Raw genomic sequence first — 19,989 nt, 5'->3', positions numbered from 1 at the left:
CTCGGACCCTGGAGTAAAAGGTAAAGGTAAAGGGACACCTGACCATTAGGTCCAGTCGTGACTGACTCTGGGGTTGCGGCGCTCATCTTGCTTTACTGGCCGAGGGAGCCGGCGTACATGTGGCCAGCAGGACTAAGCCACTTCTGGCGAACCAGAGCAGCGCACGGAAACGCCGTTTACCTTCCCGCCGGAACGGTACCTATTTATCTACTTGCACTTTTGACGTGCTTTCGAACTGCTAGGTTGGCAGGAGCAGGGACCGAGCAACAGGAGCTCACCCCGTTGCGGGGATTCGAACCGCTGACCTTCTGATCGGCAAGTTCTGTGGTTTAATCCACAGCGCCACCCGCATCCCGCGGATCCCGGAAACCAGTGTTCAAATTCCAACTTGCCCATGAAGCTCACTTTGGATGACCTCAGGCCAGTCACTCACTCTCTCAGCCTAACCTACCATAAAATGGGGAGAAGGAGAAGGACGTGGTTTCCTTTTTACAGTCATACCTCATGTTGCGTCCGCTTCATGTTATGCTCTTTCAGGTTATGTCCTGTGGCGACCCAGAAGTACCAGAAAGGGTTACTTCCGGGTTTCGCCGCTTGCACATGCGCAGAAGCACAAAATGACATCACGCGCATGCGCAGAAGCAGCGAATCGGAACGGATCCCGTTCGCAACCAGAGGTACCACTGTATATATAAAACTAACTCAAAGCAAGTAACACCAATAATTAAATAACGCTCACTAAACCCAGCATAAAGCAAAACATAGAAAATCATAGAATCATAGAATCATAGAATCATAGAGTTGGAAGAGACCACAAGGGCCATCGAGTCCAACCCCCTGCCAAGCAGGAAACACCATCAGAGCACTCCTGACATATGGTTGTCAAGCCTCTGCTTAAAGACCTCCAAAGTAGGAGACTCCACCACACTTCTTGGCAGCAAATTCCACTGTCCAACAGCTCTTACTGTCAGGAAGTTCTTCCTAATGTTTAGGTGGAATCTTCTTTCTTGTAGTTTGGATCCATTGCTCCGTGTCCGCTTCTCTGGAGCAGCAGAAAACAACCTTTCTCCCTCCTCTATGTGACATCCTTTTATATATTTGAACATGGCTATCATATCACCCCTTAACCTCCTCTTCTCCAGGCTAAACATGCCCAGCTCCCTTAGCCGTTCCTCATAAGGCATCGTTTCCAGGCCTTTGACCATTTTGGTTGCCCTCCTCTGGACACGTTCCAGTTTGTCAGTGTCCTTCTTGAATTGTGGTGCCCAGAACTGGACACAGTACTCCAGGTGAGGTCTGACCAGAGCAGAATACAGTGGCACTATTACTTCCCTTGATCTAGATGCTATACTCCTATTGATGCAGCCCAGAATTGCATTGGCTTTTTTAGCTGCCGCGTCACACTGTTGGCTCATGTCAAGTTTGTGGTCAACCAAGACTCCTAGATCCTTTTCACATGTACTGCTCTCAAGCCAGGTATCCCCATCTTATATTTGTGCCTCTCATTTTTTTTGCCCAAGTGCAATACTTTACATTTCTCCCTGTTAAAATTCATCTTGTTTGTTTTTGCCCAGTTCTCTAATATGTCAAGGTCATTTTGAAAAATATGAAGCCCACTCCTATTTTTAAAAGGAAGGACTCAAGCGCCCCCCCCCCCCCACGGAAGGAGGCCAGAGATAATTAAGAGCCAAAGGCCTGGCAGAAAAGAAATGGTGCCTAGAAAGATGTAATGATGGGTCAGGTGAGCCTCCATGGAGAGAGCATTCCACAAGTGGAGAGTCACCACGGAAAAGGCCCTCTCTCATGTTGCCTCCCTCTGGATCTCCCATGGAAAATGGTGATGGTCCGGGTCTGTTCATATCGGGAGAGGCAGTCCATATCACCCTGCTTACACAGATCTCATTAGATCAATGGATGATCACCTGTCCTCTCCCTGACTGTCTGCATCCACTGCTGGCCAAAAAGGAATACACGCCCTGGGATGCATTTGAGGATGTTCTGGGGACCGTGAGCAAGTTATTGTAGCTGCACTTACGCCTAGCTTGTGGATTTAAAGCCCTAAAAGGCCTCGGTCCAGTAGACCTGAAGGAGCGTCTCCACCCCCATCGGTCTGCCCAGACACTGAGGTCCAGCTCCGAGGGCCTTCTGGTGGTTCCCTCACTGCGAGAAGCCAAGTTACAGGGAACCAGGCAGAGGGCCTTCTCGGTGGTGGCACCCACCCTGTGGAATGCCCTCCCACCAGATGTCAAAGAGAACAACAACTACCAGACTTTTAGAAGACATCTGAAGGCAGCCCTCTTTAGGGAAGCTTTTAATGTTTGATGTATTACAGTATTTTAATATATATATTTTTAGAAGCCGCCCAGAGTGGCTGGGGAAGCCCAGCCAGATGGGCGGGGTATAAATAATAAATTATTATTATTATTATTATTATTATTATTATTATTATTATTATTATTTCCCATAAGGGCACTTAGCTGCCCAGTGTAAGAAGAGAATTTTGGACCAGGCAGGCCTCTATCTGATACAGCAGGGCTCTTTTCACGCCTTTATGTTCAGAAAGCCACGGCACAAAGAAAGGCATTGATAGTGGCTGCTCCTGACTTACAGTGCTTCCCCTGCAGACTCTCCCAAGTCCAACCCTGAGCTCAGCTCTCACCCCCTCTCTCTAGCAGCCAGGTGAGGTGGGTGGAGGAAACCCCTTACCCTGCAGGGCCCCATCACTCGGTTGTAGCTTTTGCAGCGCAGGTTCTCTTTGGAGGCTGACGTGGACACTTACGTGGCCAGCCAAGGCCGTGTCTCACAAAGAAACGTGTCTGACTAGTTCAGCAGTAGGACTCCAATAAAGTGAAGGGTCTCAGGGCATCTTTCAAACGGACACACACACTGCAAACCCACAACTGCAACTTCAGATTTGGTGCCCTGAACTAAATCTCTCTGCAGAGCAAGGCAATGTGGTTTGCTTGTCTGCCACCGCCTTGGTTTAAGCAGAACGTGGCTCTGGCCCCAGATGAGCTCTTGGACTTCTCACCGGGATGCAATATACTTTAAATAGCATCTGCATGACTGCCCCCCCCCGCCCGCCCGTGGCTCTGTCCCCTCCCACTCTCCGCTCCCAGCAAGGCTGATCCACAAAGTAGCTCAAATGGCAGCTGTCACTGGTGAGGTGGCATTTTTCTTCAGTGATGCTGACAGCAGCTGTCCAGGAGGAGTATGAATGGAACGGGAATGACATCATGTTTATTCAGAAATGACATTCCCAGCTATGGATCAGTGTCAGCAATATTTTTGATGCGTTTGAGATGGAGAAAACACTTCCTGAGATACATCCCTGATTTATCCTTTTTACAGCACGGAACACACACACAGCATAATTGAAGGAACTTTGGCAGGCAAAACAGGTCTGCCTCAGAAAGGAGGCTGGGTCTGAACATTCCTCTCTCATGCGCTAGTCTATGCGCAGGGAGTTAGCTGGTTTACTGGAAGGGGGGCACATAACAAGAGCCCGCTGGGTGAGGCCACTGGGCAGTTAGTCCAGCCTCCTGTGCTCACAGTGGCCAACCGGATGACCCAATGGGAAGCCCTAAAAGCGGGATCCGAGTACAGCGGAAGGCTCATAGAATTGCAGAGTCCAAGGGGACCCAAAGGATCATTCAGTCTTCAGTCCCTGCCAGCAGAAAAGGTGGAATATATATAACAACAACCACCACCCCTGCAATGAACCAGGGCAATTTCCTCCAGCCCTGCTCAGCTGTGATTCCCTGCAACTGGCGTTCAGAGGCAGTCTGGTTGTGAAGAGACAGCAGAGACACCCAGGTAAGTAGCCATGGGTCACCTCTGTGAATTGGCCACACTCCTCTTTTAAAGCCATCCAAATCCTAAGACATCGTAAAAAGTTCTAAACTGAATTGGCCACACTCCTCTTTTAAAGCCATCCAAATCCTAAGACATCGTAAAAAGTTCTAAACTGAATTGGCCACACTCCTCTTTTAAAGCCATCCAAATCCTAAGACATCGTAAAAAGTTCTAAACGTGTGTGTGTGTGGTTTTTTTTTAAAAAAATAAATTGATATACTGTAATATTATTATTTTGGTCATCCTCCTCTCCTCCTGCCTGGAGTGCATGTGCAGAAACTACCCCACTGTGTAAAGGTAAAAATTTGCATTCCTTGTTCCGCCCACTTTTGCCTCTGGCTCCGCCCACCACTAGCATGCGATTCCTGAAAGCTTTCTTAGAAAAAAGTATGGCACCCCTGGGGCACAATTTGTGATACTAGGATCACAGAACTGTAGAGTTGGAAGGAATCCCAAGCGCCATCTACTTCAACCTTCTGCAAGGCAGGAATCTCAGCCAAAGTATCTAGGATGGATGGCCATCTAACATTGCCTCGAGTCCTACCCTCCAGAGCAGGAGAAAACAAGCATGCCCCCTCTTCTATGTGGCAGCCCTTAAGGTATTTGAAGATGGATATCCCTTCTCCTCTCAGTCTTCTCTTTTCCAGGCTAAACATACCCAGCTCCTTCAACCATTCCTCATAAGGCCTGGTTTCCAGACCTCCTTTGCACATGTTCCAGTTTGTCCAATATCCCTCTTAGGGCTTGCCCACACTTCCACTTGTCCTATGCCTAGAAAGCAAGGGCCCAAGCAGTTTTCTCTTTGCCCCACCATTTCCCCAGGAAAACTGATGGATGCCTGTTCTGATTCAATGGTAAAGAGAGGGTTTCCCCAGTGGAAAGTGGTGGGATAAGTAGAAGTGTCAACAAGCCTTAGAATGGTGCTGTCCAGAATTGGACACGATATTCCAGGTGGGATCTGACACTAGACTTCTGTTGATGCAGCCTAGTTTAAAAAGGTAAAGGGACCCCTGACCATTAGGTCCAGTCATGACTGACTCTGGGGTTCCGGCGCTCATCTTTATTGGCCGAGGGAGCCGGCGTACAGCTTCCGGGTCATGTGGCCAGCATGAATAAGCCGCTTCTGGCGAACCAGAGCAGCGCACGGAAACGCCGTTTACCTTCCCTCTGGAGCGGTACCTATTTATCTACTTGCACTTTGGCGTGCTTTCGAACTGCTAAGTGGGCAGGAGCAGGGACCGAGCAACGGGAAGCTCACCCCATCATTGCGTGGATTCGAACCGCCGATCTTCTGATTGGCAAGTCCTAGGCTCTGTGGTTTAACCCACAGGGCCACCTGCATCCCTGCAGCCTAGAATAGCATTCGCTTTTTTTGCTGCCGCATCACACTTGACTCATGTTAAGCTTGTGGTCCGCTAAGATCCCTAAATCAAGCCAGGTGTCCCTCATCTTATATTTGTGCAGCTGGTTCTTCCTGCCTAAGTGAAGAACCAGGCATTTGTCCATACTGAAATTCATTTTGTTAGTGAAGAAATAAACACAGCCAAAGATCCCGGGTTGCCCCCCCAGCCCCCCCCCAAGTATTAATGCAAGGTCCTGCCCTAATGCACCATCTGAAATCCTGCAGTAGCTGCAAGTGTCGTTGCTGCTACAGATGCCTTTGCCTGGTGGGCTCCTCCCTCCCTCCCTCCTGCGGGTTTCCACTCATGCTATCAGATTAAAGGGAGATATATTTAAGCCTGAGTTCAGCAGAAGGGCTTATTTAAATATAAACTCTGAGAAGTTGGCCAGCTCTCTGGCTCAAATTGCAGGTGATTTGACAAGTGGAAGTGGCTGATGGGGTCCGGATAGAGAGGGAGAGGAGTGCCAAGGAGCAATCCAAATTATGTGCTGGGGAAGACTGGATCCTCCAACCACTTTCAATTAATGCAAATATTCAGGTTGCCTCTTAGTCTGCACAGTTGTGCAGTCTTCACAGTTCTGCTTAGTTTTCTTCATTTGTTCACTCTGGGCTGAGTTGTCAAGTGAGCAGCAAGAAGCCAAGGCCAGCAGTTAAGGCAGCCAAGGTCCAGGGCAAAAGAAGACAGTCACCACCCAGGTGGCCTTCCAGATGAGGCGAGTCAATGGCCACGCTGGGTGGGCAGAGTTAACTCTATTGCAACACCTGGGATCTCTTTGCTGCCCTGGGCAAGTGCTCTGACCGGGAATGCTGGTACTTCACTACACAAGGTGACTGTGGTGAAGAACTGTGGATGATTTCTTCCAGCTCCTGTCCCCTTCCCTGTCCCAGTCCAAGACATTTTGCTGCCTGAGCCAGAACCCCAAATGCCCTCTCCCACCTACGTTTGCTAAGGACAACATCTTTTTAAAAGCATTGCCGGCACCATTCAGATATCTGTTCCTGTCTTCATCTATCTCTCTACAGCTTAAGAGCGTAAGATGGATCTTGCTGGATCAAGCTGAACTGAGCCTATCTAGTCCATCATCCAGTTGCCCACAGTCGCCAACCACATGGCCCCAATGGAAAGCACATGAGCAGGACATGGGTGGTGGTGGTGCTGGAATAGTTTGGGGAGGCGAGCCCTGCCCCTGCCTCTTCCTTTTTCCCTTTTTGCTTCTGATGTTTCAGCTGGAGTTGCCCACCCACTTACCTCAATGAGGACTGGAAACTTAAAACAGAGCACATTCCTTGTGTGTAGAGCAGCCTGCGTGATCCATCTTTGGCACCCCCAGATTAAAAGGAAGGAAAGAAGAGGCCGGATGATGGGAAGCAGCTTTCTCTGCCCCAAAAAAGAGGACTTTTTTGCCCTTTGTCTCTGTTTCTGCTCTCTGCCTAACCAGGAACTTGTGTATTTCACACAAGGCTGGGTAACAGCTGGCTTTTGCATTTTCAAGAATGAGAAGCAGCCATTGCTTCCAGAATCCAGCCTAATCGCTACAGCTCCAAACAGAGGCTGGAATCAGTCTGCTTCAACACCCAGCCTAATTCTTGCACTTATTTGCTTCCTGTTTTTCCTTCTTTTCTCCTTCCCTCCCTCCTGATTTGCATAACATCCCAGCCTGATGAAAAGGCTTTGGAGAACTCAAAAGCACCACTTTCTCTTTTGTGACATTTTGGCTGGTCCAAAATGAAGGTGTTGCCCAGCGGTGGATTTTGGAGTTTTCTTTTCTTTTCATTTTTTTTAATTTTCAGTTTTTTAAATTAACATTATTTCCATGCACTCCAAACGTTTTTCATATATACAGTACTGAGATTATACAAATCCCTCGGACTTCCCCCCACCCCCCCACCCGGTTTCCATATTTTACCCTCTTTTCTTGCATATAATTATATTTATTCATTCTATTTCATCTCCCTATTTACTACTTTAGTCCATTTTACTTCATAAATGTTATATCAATTCGGTTAATGTTTCTAAGTAACTACAGTACAGTGGTTTTTAAGGTATTCTACAAATTTTCCCCATTCTTGATTAATTTTTTTGTCACCTTGGTATCTGATCTTCAAGGTCGTCTTTGCCATTTTGGCATAGTCCATCAGTTTGGTAATCCACTCTTCTTTTTTAGGGACCTTCTCTTCCTTCCACACCTGGGCAAATGTTGTCATATACACAAAGTCTTTTTAGGTCTCATGGTATTTCTTCTCCTGTTAAGCCTAGTAAAAAGGCTTCTGGTTTTTTTTAGTAAATGTTATCTTAAACATTTTTTCAATTCATTATATATCATTTCCCAGAAGCCCTTTACTACCTTACATGACCACCACATATGGTAAAAGGTACCCTCCCTATTCTTACATTTCCAACATAACTTAGATGCATTTTTGTACATTTTTGTCAACTTTACTGGAGTCAAACACCAACTGTACATCACTTTCATATAGTTTTCCTTCAATACACAACAAGCCGTAAATTTTAAATCCTCTTTCCACAACCTCTCCCATAAATTGGAGTTTTCTTCAAGATAGGAAAATGTATCTTGTGGCCTGGAGCTGGTAGCCCAAGGGGCTCTTTGGCCTGTTCCTCACTCCCTCTGGTGTTTCCATCGCAGGCTGATGTTGATGTGGATTAGGAAGGTGGATCTGTAGGCCCTCGGAAGGAAACCCAACTGGATGAGACAGCTCCACGGGTGCTTCCAGTAGGGGGTTTGTTTGTACTGCATCCACACAATATCATTGTCATCCAAATGCTAGACTGTATTGCCCCCACTCCACAAAATAATAATCATTCTTGGGGGTTCTAGTTATTTCATACAACCTATTGCCAGTGACCCCTTTGCAGGATGAAGCACTGGAAGCATTCTGTGACCTGGGGAAGGCAAATATGAAGGTTTCAGTTTCTATCAATTTCTCATTTCTTCCTATCTTCAGTTCATTTCTCTGCATTTCCAAATCAGATTGTGCTTAAAAAAAACCCCTCACAAAATTAATCAGTGAATTTCTACACATATACACAAATCTGTATGTAATTTTGCCAAATGTACACATTTTGGTCAAGTATTTCCTTTGCTGTTGTTGTTGTTGCATTTCTATCTTGCCTTTTTTTCCAGGGAGCTCAAGACTGCATGCAATGGTTCCCCCCACTCCTCACTTAATTCCCACAATAACCCTGTGAGGTAGGTTGGGCTGAGAGGTAGCGACTGGTCGCCAGGGGTCACAGGTCTAGAGCTCCATGGCCAGGTAGAGATTTGAACCCTGGTCTCCCAGGTCCTTGGCCATCCTGGCTTCAGTGGACTCTGCCTTAATAGGATTAAAAGCCATATACAGTGGTAAGGTAAAGGTAAAGGTACCCCTGCCTGTACGGGCCAGTCGTGTCCGACTCTGGGGTTGCGTGCTCATCTCGCTTAAGAGGCCGGGAGCCAGCGCCGTCCGAAGACACTTCCGGGCCAGCGTGACGAAGCTGCTCTGACGAGCCGGCACCAGCGTAGCGCACGGAAACGCCGTTTACCTTCCCGCTATAAAGCAGTCCCTATTTATCTACTTGCACTTAGGGGTGCTTTCGAACTGCTAGGTGGGCAGGAGCTGGGACCGAACGACGGGAGCTCACCCCGTCATGGGGATTCGAACCGCCGACAATACGATTGGCAAGTCCTAGGCACTGAGGTTTTACTCACAGCTCCACCCGCGTCCCGCTATACAGTGGTACCTCAGGTTAAGTACTTAATTCGTTCCGGAGGTCCGTTCTTAACCTGAAACTGTTCTTAATCTGAAGCACCACTTTAGCTAATAGGGCCTCCCGCTGCGGCCGCACGATTTCTGTTCTCATCCTGAAGCAAAGTTCTTAACCCGAGGTAATATTTCTGGGTTAGCGGAGTCTGTAACCTGAAGCATATGTAACCTGAAGCGTATGTAACCCAAGGTACCACTGTATATCATAACCCCCTTAATGTTATTTTCTCTAATATGTGCACATTACTTGGTCGGAGAACTGTGTTGCAAAATTCAGAAAAGTGTGAATTTCGAAAGATGGTGGTGTTTTTCGGTTTGCATATTGCTTAGGAAAGTGCAGATGAGGTAGGTCTGCCTCTAAATGCAAATGGAATCAGATTTGTCCCCAGCAACTCAGTGCAAAAAATGGAGAGCAAAAGCAAAGGCCCAGAACAGGCCCTTTTTCATCAGAGCCCTGGAACCAGATAACCTTCCTCCTCCTCCTCACTCAGTCTCCCCCCCCCCCACATGCCTGGCCTTCTTGCCATGGCAAGACCCCCATCACCCTCTCATCCCTACCCCTCCCCACCTCTCAGTTCATCCTTCCTGATCCAGTTGCTCCAAGGAGCACAGCTTCGAATCCTCTCCGGTGCCGCTGCTTGTGTTTGATGTTTTCACTAGACATTTTGACGTGTCGTTTCACAACTGAGGATACCAACATCTGTCACTGCCGGAGGAAAGCAGAAACAAGTTTTGACATTTTCAATATTTCAGTACAAAAAGTGTTTTCCTTTTCTTTCATTGCTTTTTTGGGGGGTGGGGGTGGGAATCAAAATGTAAATACAATGTCATTTTGAAAAGCTGCAAAGTGGGGGAGAGGGGAGATTTGAACAGTTTTCAGCTTGGCAATTGCATCACCAACAGAACCAAGTTGCAGGGGGCCACCATGGGCAGGAGAGACAGGTATCTGTCCATATTGCAACAATTCCACACGACTCACATTCATTTTTCTGCACCCCAGTTTAATGTGCTAATTCTGGCCTTTAAAGCCATAAGAACATGGGTAGGCAAACTAAGGCCCGGGGGCCGGATCCGGCCCAATCGCCTTCTTAATCCAGCCCACGGACGGTCCAAGAGTCAGTGTGTTTTTACATGAGTAGAATGTGCCCTTTTATTTAAAATGCATCTCTGGGTTATTTGTGGGGCATAGGAATTCATTCCTATTCCCCCCCCCCCAAATATAGTCCGGCCCACCACAAGGTCTGAGGGATGGTGGACTGGTCCCCTGCTGAAAAAGTTTGCTGACGCCTGCATAAGAACCTAAGAAGAGCCCTGCTGGATCAGGCCAAAGGGGACCCATCCAGTCCAACATCCCATTCTCATGGCAACCAACCAGATGCCTGGGGGAAACCTGCAAGCAAGAGCCAAGCAAGAGCCACACACCCCCTTTTGCCAGTTTCCAGCAACTGGCATGAAGAAGCATTCCTGCCTCCAGCTGTGGAGGCAGAGCAGAGTCAGTGTGGCAAGCAGCTGTTGACAGCCCTCTCTATGAATTTGTCCAATCCTCTTTTGAAGCCATCTAAGTGGGTGGCCTTTCCCGCTTCCTGTGAGAGCGAGTTCCATGGTTCAACTATGGTCTGCATGAATAAGGACTTCCTTTTATGTGTCCTGGGACATGGGTGGTGCTGTGGTCTAAACCACTGAGCCTAGGGCTTGCAGATCAGAAGGTTGGCGGTTCGAATCCCTGCGACAGGGTGAGCTCCTGTTGCTCGGTCCCTGCTTCTGCCAACTTAGCAGTTCGAAAGCACGAAGTGCAAGTAGATAAATAGGTACTGCTCTTGCGGGAAGGTAAACGGCGTTTTTGTGAGCTGCTCTGGTTCGCCAGAAGCGGCTTAGTCATGCTGGCCACATGACCCAGAAGCTGTCTGCAGACAAACACCGGCTCCCTTGGCCTATAGAGCAAGATGAGCGTGCAACCCCAGAGTCGTCTGCGACTGGACCTAATGGTCAGGGGTCTCTTTACCTTTATGTGTCCTGAACCCTGCAACATTCAGCTTCATTGGATGCCCATGAGGTCTAGTGCAGGGGTCCCCAAACTAAGGCCTGCGGACTGGATAAAGCCTGAGGGACTCATTTATCCAGCCCGCGGTGCCCCCGCCCGCTGCCGCCACCTGCTCTCACTGGTGCTGCGCCGCACGGCTGCCCACTTCCAGGTCAGAGGAGCATCAGAAATAGTTTGTGCACATGTGCAAGCTATTTCCGTTGCTCCTCTGACCCGGAAGTGTGCCGGAAATAGCATGTCCACATGCATATGGGCACTCGCTCCCCCGCCCTCCAGTTCACCACTCAATTGCTGCTGGAGACGCAGTAAGTATGCTAACCCCTGGTCTACTGTTATAGAAGAGAGGAAGAGGAGCTTTTCCCCATTCGCTTTCTCCGTGCATAATTTCACACGCCACATTATAAGAAGAGCCCTGCTGGGTGACACCAACATTCTGCTCACACCATGAGCAACCCAGGTGCCTCTGGGAAGCCCAGGGTGGGAGCAGAGTGGCCACCCACACTCATTCCTCACCAGAAGGTCTGTGAGGGTCTTGTCTGAAGTGCTGCCTGCACCCAAATGCACCTCCCTGAGTCTTGAGTTCTGCTTCAGGGGCCCTGAATTTTGGGTCACCAGTGAAAGGTGTTAGGCTGGTGAGTACCCATTGTTCAGGTCCTTTTCAGTGGTGACCTCTCACCTCTGATCCACCTGTCCTAGGGAAATATGTCTGGCCCTATCATTGCTGGTCTTCAGAGGACCTAAAAAGCTGTTTTTATACCCAACTCAGCAGTATATCTTCAAGCAGTACACAAATGGAAATGGAGGCTCCAGCAGGAGACAATGTTGGCCACCAACTTGGATGGCGTTAAAAGAGAATTGGACAAATTCATGGAGGAGGAGGAGGAGGAGGAGAGGGCTATCAATGGCATGTGACGTCCATGCTCTGCAATGTTTCTGAAGACCACAGGAGGGAAGAATGCTTTTGTGCGCGAATCCCGCTTGCAGGTTTCCCATTGAGGCAGCAGCGGTTCTCAAACTTTCTTCTCTGGGCCACACTTTCAGAATAAAAATTTGCTCGTGCTACATTGAATTTTTTTATTGATAACATACATGGTGGAAAACAAAAAGAAACAACTCCTAGCTGTGCTTCATTTTTAGAAGATATTTATCCATATTAAGCAAATGATAAAATTTATTTTGATACCATACACTGAGGTGTTTAAATGTTTCTTCGGTTGCCCTTGAATCTCCCTGCCACACTTGCCATCTTCTCCTGACGCACCAGTGTGGCAGGTCTCACACCCTTTGAGAGCCACTGCAAAGAGGCGTCTGGCTGGCCCTGCGAGAGCACAAGGCTGGGCTACACGGGCCTCGATCCAGCAGCCAGGCTCTTCTTATCCTCTTACACTGCTTAATGTTGACATTAAAAATGAATAAAAAATGCTGCTTATAAAATTAGTGGAGGGGTTATAAACAACAACAACACGCTTACGTTGCATGTGTTAAACCTTTGCAAAAATCATTGGGAGGACAGTCTGCCCTGGAAGATGGGTTTGAACTATTTTAAATATGGAACTGTATCTACCAATGCCAGCTGGAAATGGCCAAAGGCTTTGTCTTACAGTGAAAATCTTCCCCCTGCTCAAGGGGGAAACCCAACCAGATGGGCGGGGGGAAAATAAATTGTTGTTGTTGTTGTTGTTCTTCCTCCTCCTCCTCCTCCTCCTCCTCCTCCTCCTCCTCCTCCTCCAGCCAGATTGGGAGTTGTAATCCAAAACATCTGGAGGGCACCATGTTGTGCTAAATTGGTCTGGATTGACCTTAACCTGATCTGAAAAGGCCTTTCTTACACTTGCCTGTTGATAAGCGCCTGCTTCCTTCTGTTCCTCAGTTGTTTTGGCTCACCCATGAAAGGACTCGTCTTCTCTCCTTTCTGACCTGCCTCAAATATTTCTTAAAACAAACGAAAAGTTGACTTCACAGCTCCGTGCTAAACATTTTATACACTTAATCTGTAAGTCAGCCCCACAAGCACCCGTCCCAACAGCTCGCCATGATCTGCGAAGTTCCACAGATCTTGTTTATAACACGTTCGTCTAAAATTATATCCAGGCACACGGCATCCTCCTATAGAACAGATGCTCTGAAGTCTCTCCCCCCCCCAGTTCTGTTTTGATCTCAAATCGGCATGTTTAAGCTGCTTGTGTGAACTATAAATTGAAATGGAGATGGAGGGGAAGGGAAGGGAAATGTTGTGATGTGCGCCATGTCGCTCTGTTGGCTTCCTTCAGGTGTTGCTTCTTGATGAAGGGAGACTGGCGCCATCTGCACTCATTGCCCAGAGGCACATTATCACTGCCTGCGTTTGTTGAGAAAGGGTTTGGGGAGAGCAAGAAGGGGGTAGGCCCCTAGGGAGCTCTTCAGAGCTGCCGGTGGAAGACGGAGTAGATGGGTCTCGGAGCAAATGAGAGTCCCCAACACAATGCACACCCACCCACAGAATCGATGCAGGAATCACAGCTTAAGAATCCCTTACAGAGGACCAAACTCCAAGGAATGGGAGTCCATCACCTTCTGTGGGAGTCTGTTCCACTACTGGACAGCTCTTACCGCCAGAAACTTCTTCCTAAGGTTTAGGGCCTTGCTTGCAATTTGAATCCATTGGTTCAGGTCCTGCTCTCTGGGGCAGAAGAAAACAAGCTTGCTCCATCTTCCATGGGACAACCCTTCAGGAGTTTGAAGATGGCTGCTGTATCTTCTCCAGTTTTCCATTCTCCAGGCTAAACATGTTCAGCTCCCTCAACTGTTCCTCTTGAAGCTTAGTTTGCAATGGAGTGGTGAGGGTTCTTCATGTAGAGAACCACTTCCCTCAAGGAAGAAAAACAAACTATAAACCTTGCAGATGAATGGGCTAAAACAGGGGTCAGAAAACTTTTTGGGGAGGGGGCCGGTTCACTGTCCCCCAGTCCTTTTTGCAGGCCGGACTGCACACGTGTGCATGTGTGTGTACACACACACGACGGAGGGGGCTTCTCTCTCCCCCACCTCTCTCAGCCCTCCCCTCCCCCTGCCTACCTTCTCCGCCCCTCTGCCTGCGGTTGGGAGCCAGCGGTGGTGGTGGCGCCACTCCTTTCCGTGCCAGCTTTCCCCAGTGGGCAGCGTGGCTTCCTATTAAAGCCCAACCCCCTTCCTCCATAGGGCAGGGAGAAGCCAGGAAGAGGGAGGGAGAAGGGAGGCACCGGTGCCGCAGTGTGTGTGTGTGTGGGGGGGGATCACAGGGGGAAATGGTGCCGAATTTTTTTTTTTTAAAAAAAGGTGATTGTGCCAATCCAGGTGGCGACTCCAGAACTGTCCATGGGCTGGATCCAGAGGGCAATTGGACCTGATCCAGCCCACAGGCCTTAGTTTGCCGACCCCTGGACTAAAATGTGTTTCGCCATATAAAATGCGAAGTCTGACAACACTGGAGATGTTGATGGTTAGTGAGCGTTCTTGAATCCCATCCCAGCTCAACTCACACTGGTGTCTTTCCTTTAGCTGAAGCCCTAGAGGCCTTGCTCAAAGTACAGCAGGAGCTTTTGACTCTTGCATCGTTTGGCGTTGGTGAAGAGGCAATGACAATCCTTCTGTGAACCATTCAGTGGGACAGGAGGCCTGTTCCAACAGGGGGTGACCCAAGGTTTTTTGCTGCCTGTGACAGATTGTGCCCCCACAATTCCACATGCATTGGTAGGCCCAAAGCTGGAATACTGCAATGCGCTTTGTGTGGGGCTGCCCTTGGGTTGATTCAGAAGCTCCACCTGGTACAGTATGCGGCAGCCGGACTGCTGAGGGGCCACCTGGCCAACAAGATGTGCCAACCCTTTTAAAGCGTCTGCTCTGGCTACCCATCTATTACTAAGGCCCTTGGCTTAATTTACAAAGCACCAAACAATTTAGGTCCAGGGTACCTCAGGGACCGCCTGAACCTTTCTCTCCTTGCTCGCTCACTAAGATCATCTGCGGGGGCTTCTCTGGTTGTTCCCCAAGTTGGTGACGCTCTTTGGACAACAACAAATAAACAAGCCTTTGGCATTATCAGTCCAGCCTCATGGAACATTCTGTGCCTATAGGCAACTTCTGTTCACTTTTAAACCCTTCCTGAGAACTCTTCTATTTCACCAGGACTACCCAGGCAATATGAGAGCACCTTCCCCATCATACCTGAGGGCAGACACAGGGTAGGCTGTAGAGAACTTCCAGTCTTTTGCCTTTTGCATTTGAAGCCCTAAGCGATTTGGGATCAGCTTACCTAAGGGATTGCCTCCCCCATATATCTCTGTCTGCTAACTGTGCTGCTACCATGGAGGGTGCCGCATGCCCCAGAGATATGCTTAGCTTGTTCTGAAAAGTGGACTTTTAGTGAGGCAGCCCAAGCCCTCTGGAAATAGCTCCCAGCTCACTGAACTACAGTTCCCAGACTGCTTAACAGTTGATTCTTCTTTCCAGGGAACTGGGAATTGTAGCTCTGGAAGGAAGGGGGGAGGGGGCTCCTAACAACTCCCAGAACCCTCAACAAACTACAGGTCCCATAATTATTTAGGGGAGGCCACGTCTGTTCAAATAGGTTTCTGAGTGCTTTAAACAGGTGGTATGGATGTGGCCTGGGTCTGTGTCCACCCAGCTTGGCAAACTGCCTCTCTGTTGCCTCCCAGCTCCCGCCCTCGCAGTGGGTGATGCTGAGTCACTGAACTGGCGCTGCAAGGTGAGGCAGCCATCACGAAACAAGCCCACAATCCTGGAGGCTGCTGTGCTTCCGGCTTTCCCCAGAGTGGGACCATCCCTTGGGGGCAGGAGAACTGCGCCTCCTCCTTTCCGCTGGCTCTTGTTTAATTAGCACCTGGCTGAGGCTGCCACGGCGTGTCACGTGGTCCCTTTGCCACCCCTCCCCCTCCCCCTCTTTATTATTTCCTACTTTGGTTTGATGTCGTTGGTATATAAAACGTTAAGAGCTCTACATTTCTTCTTTTAAAGGCCCTAAAGGGAGCCTTGCTTTTTTCGTGTTAAAGTCATTACGGCAAACACCTGTGCACTGTTGGGTTTAATTGGGCTACAGCTGCCGGGGAAGGGACGGGGGATTTGCCACATCGATCGCGCTGTCTGTCTCAGCTTCGCCAACACACTCGCACCTCTTTGGCCACGGAGGACGGTGGCGGAAGGAACCCTGCCACCAGAAAGCAAGACGAAGGAAGCCCGGGCCGTCAGCTGCGCCAGGCAGACGCCAGCTGGTCAAGGAGGGCCAGGCTGCCATTGCGGGCGGCTGGGCAGCCTGCGAGAAGGAGGTGCAAAGCTCAGGGAGGTTTTTAAGGGAGTGACTGAGGGGGCTATTGGGGGGAGAGACTTGGGCTGCGGTGCCAAGCAGGAGGGAGAGGAAGGCAGAGGCTTCTGTGCCCAGGCAAAGCAAGACAGTGAGCCTGGCTGATAGGGAGAAGGGCCCTTTTGCATTACAGCAAGGGGAGCCCATCTTGCTCACCATTCTGTTCTCACAGCGGCAAGCCGGGAGCCTGTAGGAAGCCGCAAAGCGCAACCTGAGTGCAAGAGTATAAGAGCATAAGGCATAAGGATCAGGCCAATAGCCCGGCGTCCTGTTCTCACAGCCAGATGTCCCTCTGGGAAGCCTGCAAGCTGGACACGAGAACAACAGCACTCTCCCACCTGCGAGGATACCTCTGACAGCGGATGCAGAATACAGTATAGCCGTGCTGCCTAGCAGCCATCGATAGCCCTTGTCTTTCATGAATTTGCCCAATCCTCTTTTTCCCCCTATGATATTTATTCAGTTTCATACAAAGACTTAACTTTAACATAACAAAGAAAGAAAAAGCAATAAGAAAAAATAAGAAAAAAGAACATGAAGAAATTAAAGTATTACAAACCCCACATATACCACCACATACATAAATAAGACTTAATTAAGTGATTAAACTCCAACTTCATAAACATATTACTTGACTTCCTCTAATCTCTTCCAACTGAATTTCCTTGTAATTGAATTTAGCAGTTTCCAATACAGTGGTGCCCCGCAAGACGAATGCCTCGCAAGACGAAAAACTCGCTAGACGAAAGAGTTTTCCATTTTTTGAGTCTTTCCGCAAGACGAATTTCCCTATGGGCTTGCTTCGCAAGACGAAACGTCTTGCGAGTTCTTGCGAGTTTGTTTGCTTTTTCTTAAAGCCGCTAAGCCGCTAAGCCGTTAATAGCCGCTAAGCCGCTAATAGCCGCTAAGCCGCTAATAGCCGTGCTTCGCAAGACGAAAAAAACCGCAAGACGAAGAGACTCGTGGAACGGATTAATTTTGTCTTGTGAGGCACCACTGTATTTATTCAAATAGTCTTTAAATTTCTTCCAGTCTTCTTGATATTCCTCTTCTTTCTGGTCACGGATTCTCCCAGTGAGATCAGCCAGCTCCATAAAGTCCATCATCTTCATCTGCCATTCTTCTACCGTTGCCAATCCTCTTTTTTTAAACCAACAAAGTTGGTGGCCATTGCTGCCTCCAGCGGGAGGGAGTTCCACAGTTTAACGGTGAGTTACTTGTAACTATGCTCTGACTCCCATGCTGTGTGAAGAAGTTTGTCCTGAACGCCACAACATTCACCTTCACCGGATGACTCCAAGTTCTCTTTGTATGAGACAGGGAGAAAACCCTCCATTTGCTTTCTCCACATCATGCAAAATTTCATACAACTCACTCATGTCTCCCCTTCTTCCAAAATTATATTTAATCTTTTCCTTGTAGTGGGAGGGGTAGGATTATTCCAATTCCTTCATCATTTTTGTGGTTCCTTTTGCAGCCAAAATAATAACAGCAACAACAACAGATCAGCAGGTTATCAATCGTAATTCGTTACTTACTGCTTGGCCTCACCTTTGCCTGCCTTCATCCCCAGGTGCTCACATTGTTGTTACCTATTGTTGACCTCTAGCGGTCTAGCCAGAATGGCCCCTGCACTCTGATGGCGCCTGGAGTTTAAATGCACCAACAGAAACTGCACTGCACACTGAATCCCTTTGGGAGGAGCACTCTTCGCCCTGGGACACAATCACACCAAGACTCTGAGTTCAGGAAAACAAGGAGGCAACGTTGATTGCAGGAAGTACATGCTCCACAGGTCAGATGCTAGCCAGGTGGGCTGAGGCAGCAACCCTGGGCAGTGGAACCCCCAGAGGCAGCTCTCCTGTTGGGTGTCGGTCTCTGGAGAAGAAGTGGTGGTGGCAGCAGCTTCTGGAGACGCCTCGTGAAATCTTGCTGATATCTCATGAGATCTGGCCAGAACTCACTGCTGTTGTTGCCATTTCATGGGCACCACCAGGCAGCCCAGGTAAGGGAGGCTTCAGCAAGGGTAGGGCAATGGGGCAATATTGGAAGGGTGGGGATGCGCTGCCCCTCCCTATGTGCCTTGGGAATCCACAGCCTTGCCACCAAATCCATTTATAATCTCTAAATGGGACCTCTAAGCTGAGAAACTGCCTCTCCCTCCCTTTTGAAATAAGATGAAACAAGTGAGACTTCAACAAAACGTTGCGGGTCTCCACTTTGTTTTTTTATTATTTCAGTTCTGCTTGAGGTTCCAGGGCGGAGAACATAGATATGTTAAAATGGGGCTTGCCAATGCGCTCCCCACAGAGGCCTTTCATGGCACCAGCAGGGGTTTCCTGCAAAGCATGAAGAGCAAGAGGACATGACTGCAGATGCTCACGTATGTGAAGAGCCACCTGTGGTAAACCTTGGTTTTGCCAGGTGCATGAGGTGCAAAAAGGCTCACCAATAATCCATTTCTCTGCAGCATTTAGTGCGGCATTTTATTTCCGGTCTCATTTGTTTCATTTCCCAATATGACCACATTGTATGTGCATTTAACTTGCACAGTTTCAACCATGCACACTTGCAGGTGATCTGGCTGAAGTTGCACAAGTCCAAGCACGGAGGAGAAAGTTCTTTTTAAAAGAGCTTGGAGTTACGCAGTGTGGAAAGGCCTTTAAAGATATCTGTCTTCCTTACAGGGCAAGACCCACTCACTGTATGGGCTCTGGGGTGCTCTTGAGAGATCTTGTGGGGCCACCTGAGATCTTGCATGAACATTCCCAGCTTTCCAGCACCAGAGCAGACCTTGTCCCCTAAGCAAGGCAGAGATCTCAAAAGCTCTTTTATCCTGAGTCTGCTTGGGTTATCCAGTGCAAAAAGAGCTTGTAAGCTCTCCTCCTTCAGGCCTATTCAGTACAGAGGCTCTGGGAGTAAAGGGATACTTCCTCTCTCCCCCTCACCTGCTAGCCACAGGGTGACTCCAGGGGTTTTGGCACACACCAGTGGTTCCCAATTACCTAATTACTGAGGACCCCCTATTTTTCAAACACTAAGCCACGGGGACACCCTCCACCTTTGGAAAATGTTGATAACTCTGTGGTAGTTATCTCTGCAACGCAATTTCATGAACAAAATGTGAGGTAGCCCCTAATAAACAAAGGATTTCAGGTATACTAAAAAACAGACTAGGGCTGAGCAATTGAACACCATATCAGCAACTGAACTCCATGATATTCTGATATATATATTTATTCTGTGAACTGCCCTGAGACCCCGGGGTACAGGGAGGTATAATAATAATAATAATAATAATAATAATAATAATAATAATAATACTGTAATAATAATAATAATAATAATAATAATAATAATAATAATAATAATAATAATATCATGATGTCTGAAACTGGAGATCAGGCATGGGGATGAGGGAAGGAACAGCCCAGAGATTGGATGGGAAGCAGGAGGAAGTGAGGGGGAGGGGAGGGGAGGGAGGGGAGGGAGGGGGGCATCAGCAGAGCAGCCCGAAAAGATGCACATCCACTGTGGCTGCTGCTGCTGCTGCTGCTTTCCTGCTGACTGAGAAAAGCTGCTCCGCCCCATTGC

The 19,989-nt window shown here is 48.5% G+C and overlaps 1 long non-coding RNA gene across 1 annotated transcript in view; it reads left to right on the top strand.

Moving 5' to 3' along the window:
- Nucleotides 1-3,366: 3,366 nt before the first annotated feature.
- Nucleotides 3,367-19,989, top strand: part of LOC308579101 — a 32,319-nt gene continuing 15,696 nt past the window's right edge. Inside the window, exons 1-2 of the long non-coding RNA XR_014004285.1 lie at nucleotides 3,367-3,816; nucleotides 17,969-18,400. This is a non-coding gene — a long non-coding RNA (uncharacterized lncRNA). The remainder of the gene's footprint in view (nucleotides 3,817-17,968; nucleotides 18,401-19,989) is intronic.

Source organism: Podarcis bocagei (genome assembly GCF_964188305.1).
Source record: "Podarcis bocagei genome assembly, chromosome: Z".
Taxonomy (NCBI): domain Eukaryota; kingdom Metazoa; phylum Chordata; class Lepidosauria; order Squamata; family Lacertidae; genus Podarcis; species Podarcis bocagei.
Note: the sequence above shows the minus strand (reverse complement) of the source record. Positions and strands in the feature narration are given on the sequence as shown.